We start from the raw sequence: 7483 nt of genomic DNA, 5'->3' as shown, positions 1-7483 counted from the left end.
CTCTTCTTCCTCCTCCTCCTCTTCTTCCTCCTCCTCCTCCTCCTCCTTTTCTTCCTTCTTCTCTTCCTCCTTCTTGTTTTTCAGTGCTGTGGGAGCTATGGGTGCATGCCCACAGCCTCACACTGTTGCAGGGAATCAGGTTTTTCTTACTAAAGAAAGAATTTTCAAGTAACTACACCAAGTGAGGGGGACAGCTACTATTAAAGTCAGGCTCCCAAGTCAGGCAGACATCCAGAAGGGGCAATATGGAAATCAGTTGAGACCCTACAGGGCCACTTCATTATCTGATAATGGATATACAAAGTCCTTCAAAAGGCAAACACCTACGACTTTCAGCTGGGCACAAGAGCAGGCACCAGAGTTTGGAATGATAATGTACCACTGCCCTCTAGTGTGTAACCTAAGAAGATAACATACTGAGAAGAAAACACGAAAATCACAAACAGCGTACCAAGTTATTGTTTTGTTTTGCTTTCTGAATCAGGGTTTCACCCAGCCTAGGCTGGTCTTGAACCCCTAATCTTCCTGCCTCTACCTCCTGCCTCCTCACCTAGAGAAGAGGCTGGGATTACAGCCCTGTGCCACCATGCTCAACCAAAATTATTTTTATCTGCAAGTCTCAAAGCATTCTCTTTCCAGGTGAATGAAAGGGGCAGAAAGAGTAAAGTAACCCAGTGTTGCAGGACTCCAGAGCAGCAGGGCTGGGACCAGACCTCAGGCCACAAGAGTGCTAGCTCTCCAGATGAGGCTGCTCCTCACACGTCCCCTTCCTAATCCGCATCCTCAGTATGAGTCATCCTTGGGGAGTCCCCTTTGTTACCTGAGTCACTGTCTCCAACCACACAACTCCCACTCAAGTCCCTTTATCCCTATGATCCCAGGGTGTCCTCAATCACAAGTTCAAATCCTTACAATAGTTTAGCTTAAAAAAAAAAAAAAGACAATGGTTAATGAGGCCTCATTGACAAGAACAGTCTATTATCAGCAAGCTAATGACCACTTAGGCCATGGTGGGGATGCCAGCCTACAATTAGGTCTGCAGTGATGTACAAACAGAAAGGGACTCTGTGATGGCTAAACATGATCCTTTAGTCCAATTGTTCACTAGGAAGAAATAAAACAAACCTTAGATCCCAACCCGAGAGAGCCTCATACTTGGGAATGCTAGGCCTGTTAGCCCGCAAATCGAGATATTTCTTAAAAAGCATATAAGGTCAGATTCTTTCAAAATTACTCTGCATTGAAGGGAGATCTTTTCCCCCATGGCTCATAGGACAGTTTGTTTTTTGGTTGGGTGGTTGGCTGGTTTTGGATTTTTTTACATTTTACTTCACGTTGTTTATTGCTAGTTTCCAAAGCTTTTCCTCTAACGTGTATCATCTGTGTCAACGTTAAAGATGCCTTAAATCTTGACAAAAACCTCTTTAGGTATTAAAAAGTATCTGAGGGGGCTGGAGAGATGGCTCAGCGGTTAAGAGCACTGACTGCTCTTCTAGAGGTCCTGAGTTCAATTCCCAGCACCCACATGGTGGCTCACAACCACCTGTAATGGGATCTGATGCCCTCTTCTGGTGTGTTTGAAGAGAGCAACATCATACTTGCATAAAATGAATAAAGAAATCTTTTTTAAAAAAGAAAAGAAAAGAGAAGAAAATATCTGAGTATTAACTATTGGAATACAAAGAAGCATAAAGTTTTTATAACTAGATGGGAGTGGTATGCTCTGTTGAACAGTGTGTTGCTACAGAGAGTAAAGTTCACTAGCAATGAGGTAAAGCACTTACTTAGCATAAACCAGGCCCAGGACTTGAGAAAAAACAACTAGGTTATGAGGTCACACCATGTAGAGCAGAGTTTCCCTGGTAACTTTCCTAAACTAATGCCTTTGAGACACCTCACTGAGACAAACACCACAGCTAAGCACCTAATGTCTTTAAGAAAGGGTTATCTGTCAGTTTGCTCATTGCTAGGACAAAAGACCATACAAAAGCAGCTTGAGGAAGTGGGATTCGTTTTAGCTCACACTTTAATTTTGCGTCCATCATAGCAGCAGTCCTGGCAGCAGGAGCCTGGAGTGGCCCCTCACACAGAGCCTACAGTCAGAAAGCAGAGAGCCAGGCAAGATGGTTCTCAGCTGCCTTTCTTCTGGTTTCGAGGCCAGGAGCCCAGATTATGGAATGGTGCCACGCATATTTAGACTGAGTCTTTCCACCTCAATTAGCCCAATCTAGAGAATTATTTAGAGTTAGACCCAGGGATTTGTCTCCATGTATCCCACATACTATCAATCTGACAATTAATATTAACCATCACAGAAGGTGAATAGTTACAAAAACCTCTTAAAGATCCTAGCAGAAGTGGGGACAGATGCAACCTCATTTGTACACTCCTTCTCTGAACTTCCCAGAATTGCAGGTTCCTTCTTGAGGGAAGGCGGTGTCAATCAGATGTTTATATCTAGAGAGCCGTCTTTCTGAGAAAGGCATACCTAAAGAGAGCCTTGGGCTGCTGGGCAAAGCAGAAGAAATCCAGTTAAGATTGTGAGGATAATAAAAGGGGAGTAGGTACCTCCCAACCTAACCCTCCAGCTTGAGCTGTAGTTTCCTCTGCTCAATTCTGACAACCTCCTCACTGCTATGCTTTTTATTTGATTGGTTGACTTGGTTTGGTTTGGTTTGGTTTTGGTTGGGTTGGGTTGGGTTGGTTGGTTTGGTTTGGTTTGGTTTGGTTTGGTTTGGTTTGGTTTGGTTTTTCAAGACAGGGTTTCTCTGTATAGTCCTGGCTTCCCTGGAACTCACTCTGTAGACCAGGATAGCCTCACTCACAGAGATCCCCCTGCCTCTGCCTCCTAAGTACTGGGATTAAAGGCATGCGCTACTACACTTGGCTGCTATGATTTTTTTTAACATGTATTTATTGGGGTGGGGGGAGGGAGAACATGACCTTGTGCAATATGTGAAGGTCAGAGAACAACTAGCAGGAGTGAGTTCAAACTCCAGTCCTCTGGCTTAGGAGCAAGCACCTTTAACCCCTGAGCCATCTCCCTGGGCCCCTCCTGCACTTGTGAATGAATCTTAACAGCATCTTCTGGGTCCACACAAGTCAAGTTTCTTACCCATCCTTTCTATCTGCTCAGCTTTACAGGTCTCTTATCCATCTATCTAAAAAGCATCCTTGAGTTTTTCACTATACTTAAAATTCAACACTGCAAGCCCTTATATTGTCATAGTCTCCTCCCCGGGTCATAGAAAGATAAAGCAGCGTGGAGAATCTGTAATTTACAAAAGGAAAACAACAATAACTGTGCTGGAAGGGTGTATAATTTAGAAGCAGAAGATTGAGTCATTCTACACTGAAAACCATGGTGATCCATAAACTATGGGATGTAATTAAATCCCGAGCCGTATTGTCAGGCTCTGAGTGCCTTTAGCTGAGGGGAGGCAGGACTGGGAATCCCCCGTTAGTTGATGGTTTGAGATGATGCTTTGTGTGGACATAGCAAACAACCCCGTGCATGAGATTCAGCAGCAGCACCCTGCAGTATGAAGAGAGCAGACACTGCAGGCTGTGGAGATGGCTCAGCTAGGACAATGCTCATCATGAGGACCTCAATTCCGATCCTCAGCAGTCTTGTAAAAGCTAGACGATGCCTACAGTACAAACCTGTCCTGCCAGAACTGGGAAGGGGAGACGGGGCATCCCTGGTGCTTGCTGGCTTGGTGAGCATCAGGATCGGTGAGACTTTGTTTCAAAAAAGTAGAGAGTGCTCAAGGAAGAAATCCAACACCGGTTTTTGACATGCACGCACACACATATACACAAGCACATAAACACATGTATACTTCACACAAAAATAATTACCTTAAAATAAAATTTTTAAAAAGGGTAGAAATTTTTAAGCAACCTTACTTAAAATGGCGGCTTTGTGAATGGGGACGTTTAGGCTAAATTCCACTATTAATGTCCATGTCCCCATGGTTAAACCCTTGTGGTTTTATGAAGAGGAGAGTGAGTCAAAATCTCGTGGTAAATCCCTGGGATCCAATCCACAAGAATTGGAGGTAAAAGGATCAGGAGTTCAAGGCCAGTCTAGGCTACATAGAGAATTTGTGATCTGCCTAAGCTACTTATGACTGCAGAGAGAGAGAGAGAAAGAGAGAGAGAGAGAGAGAGAGAGAGAGGAGAGAGAGAGAGAAGAGAGAGAGAGAGGAAGGAGGAGGAGGAGGAGGAGAACGAGGAAGAAGAAGAAGAAGAAGAAGAAGAAGAAGAAGAAAGAAGGGAGGAAGGGAGGAAGGAAAGAAAGAAGAAAGAAAGAAAGAAAGAAAGAAAGAAAGGAAGGAAGGAAGGAAGGAAGGAAGGAAGGAAGGAAGGAAGGAAGGAAGAAAAAGGTACGAAAGACTTCACACACAAATGCTCTGTCATGATGTAATGCAGCCAAGTGGGACTCTCATCCAACACTCACAACTTGAACTAAGTAAACTTTGACTTACAATGTAGCCTGCCTGGGCATTTTACTACAGAAACGAAAAGTTGACTAATAGATATGACTATAGTAGACTGGTATATAGAAGGTGACAATTAGTCAGTAAATGCTTATGATTTAAAGTGAAGTGTTTGTCATTCATGTTACCATAAGATCGCCCATTCTCCCACCTCATGACCTCACTCGGTGGTTAAAGCATGTATGGTAAACTTGGTATGGTGCTGCATGTCTATAATCTCCATTCTCTGGAGGCAGAGGCAGAAGGATCCTGAGGTTAAGACTAAGCTATGCAATGAGTTTAGAGGATAGAGGATAGCCTGGCTACATATCTTGTCTCAAAAAAAAAAAAAAAGAACATATTGCCTATTGTTTTATTAACTCTGAAACTAGATTCAGCTTTTAATTCAGAATATCTCAGTGTGTTTGTTTGACACACTGACCAGTGAAGCTTACTCTTTCTTAGTGGCATAAAATAATGGTACAAGCTGAGGGGAAGGTTGTGTAAGGAAATTACACATGGCTCATGGTAACTAGTGTCTAGCATCCCAGAAGTCCTGTGGTGAGATGGGAGCTTGAGACAGGAGAATCCCTGGAAACTCCTGAGCCAGATGGCCTGGATGCACAGCAACAAACTATAATAGACAGCACCTCAAATTGGATGCATGGACTGATCCCGGGCATTCCCCTGACCCCCATGTGTGCACCATGATATGTGTGCACAAGCATACACATATACACACACAGACATTATATCCACACGAAAGAAGAGCTATCTATCCATAACTGTACACTACATTCATATGATCCTGAAACTTTAGGAAGGATACAAAATACACAATGCAAAGAAAGCAGGGGTATTTCTAATGTATAATAAGTAGAAATAACCCATCTATCAATGTCTGCTCAATGACTCAAATTTTCAGTTCACGCCAAGACACCCTACCCCTTCAGACAGGCTGGAGGAACCCTGCACTTGGATGAATAAGCCTTTTTACAGCCACAGGTGCTAGAGGGGCAGGTGATTAGTGAGGCCTGTATACTCAGCCCTGGCTTGTTCCACTGGGGTCAATTACACAGCTGGTTACAAGCATGTGTTTGCACCTGTTCAAGCCTTCAAACGTGCTGATCCCACATTAATTAAACTACTCCTTAAAAGCAGGTTAAAAATGAATTAGACCCTGCCATCCTGTGCCAGTTCCAGCCTTCCCTTGGTGGCTCTTCATCTATAAGAAATCTTCTATCAAGGGTATGGAGCAGTGTTTCTTTGTGATTAGGGAGGGCTGAGTCATGCCCCATCAATTAGTGCTGCCACCATGTAGTAAAACACTTGTTAGTACGTAGCACATGTTAGTGATTAATTAATAAGGCTTGATTAGCTGAGTTTGCTCACTTCCTGTGTAAAACACACAGCCACCACCTAGCACACGGCCCACAGAGTGAAGCAGGGGTATCAACAACATAAAATGAAAGGCAGTTCTGGTGAACTTTTCTAATGGGTTAAGGGACCACAGCCCATAGCTAACCATACCGTTTTCCAAATATCACACGTTCCAATGACTTAAGTTGTCAGGGAGGTCTGGTATTTCACCCTCAAAACCTCTGAAAGAGGCGAAATACAGCACCCTGACAAACAGGCATGGGAGTTTGTCTGGGTGGGATAGGTAGAAAACTTGGTACCACATATGTGTAGGATTCACAGAGTCCTTATAAAATACATGGCAAGGACATTTAATTTACACATCTTAATACCACTGTTGCTTTTCTTCAGTGTCATCCTAATAGTTACTATGGCTTCCATAACCAGCAAGTGCAGTATCTACATATTCTTTGAGGTCCTTGCCTTCATACCTCATCATAGTCAGAAACAAGACAGTTTGATTGGTTAAGATTGACACACCATGGAGCCCCAGACTCCCATTTCCACTGAGCATCTCCAAACTTTCAAGAGGCATACCCAATCAAATTCCAAAATCTAAGCCTGGGGTCCTTCCCTTTACCAAGTCTATAGGCATGTAAACAACTCAGGCAGGTAACATAGCCTGCACCAACAATCTTGACTGGAAACAAAAATGTAAACCTTTACAATTAGTTAATAACAAGACTAAGTAAGTGTGGTGGTTAGTTTTAAGTGTCAGTTTGACAAAATCTGGGATCATTCCAGAAGAGAGTGTCAGTAAGATATTGTTGGGATCAGGCTAGACTGTAAGCATGTCTGCAGAGAGTTGTCTTGATTACTAATGCTAATTGATGTAGGGACAGTACAGCCCACTGTGGGCAGCACCATTCCCTAGGCAGCGAATCTATAACTGCATAAGAGTGGAGAAACTGAGCTAAGCACTAGCAAAGAGGAAAGTGAAAATGCTCTAGACTATAGATGCAATATGACTAGCCACTTCAAGTCCTGCCACCGTCACTTGGCCACACTGATAGATTATAACCTGAATTAAGAACTAAAAATAAATCTTCTCTTCCCTACAGCATTTTTTGTCAAGATATTTTATCACAGTAACAAAAATAAAACTAGGACAGTAGTAAATAATACACCCATCGAATAAAGAAGTTTGCTCATGTAAGGTGGAGAACAGCTACCCCTAACAGTAAACCAACACCAATCAGCGCAAAATTATGGGTCATTGTGACCAACAGGAAGTTTCTCACTTTTAAAAAAGTGGCACTGAGACCTTTAGGAAGCTCAGACAAAATTGGCAGCAGGTTGACCTTCCGGAAAGTCGTCTCTAGATACGGTCGCCAGGAGAAAGTAAACATTTCCAGATTTCCTGAAATCGGTTAGAAAATGGATGATAACTCTGTCTTGTACCCATACTCCAGCACTGGAGGTACCAACTCTAATACCTGCTTCTCCTCCGATATTGCATTAAGAGTCCCTGAGTTTGTTGCTGAAGAAACGCCACATTTTCAGCTTATGTCAGCATTCCTGAAACCAGGAAATTCTTTCCTCTAGAAAAAGAGATAAAGAGAAGTCAAGAACTCAGGGCAGAT

This window comes from Mastomys coucha, unplaced genomic scaffold (genome assembly GCF_008632895.1).
Source record: "Mastomys coucha isolate ucsf_1 unplaced genomic scaffold, UCSF_Mcou_1 pScaffold7, whole genome shotgun sequence".
Taxonomy (NCBI): domain Eukaryota; kingdom Metazoa; phylum Chordata; class Mammalia; order Rodentia; family Muridae; genus Mastomys; species Mastomys coucha.
The sequence above is the reverse complement of the archived record's forward strand: the minus strand, read 5'-3'. Positions refer to the sequence as shown.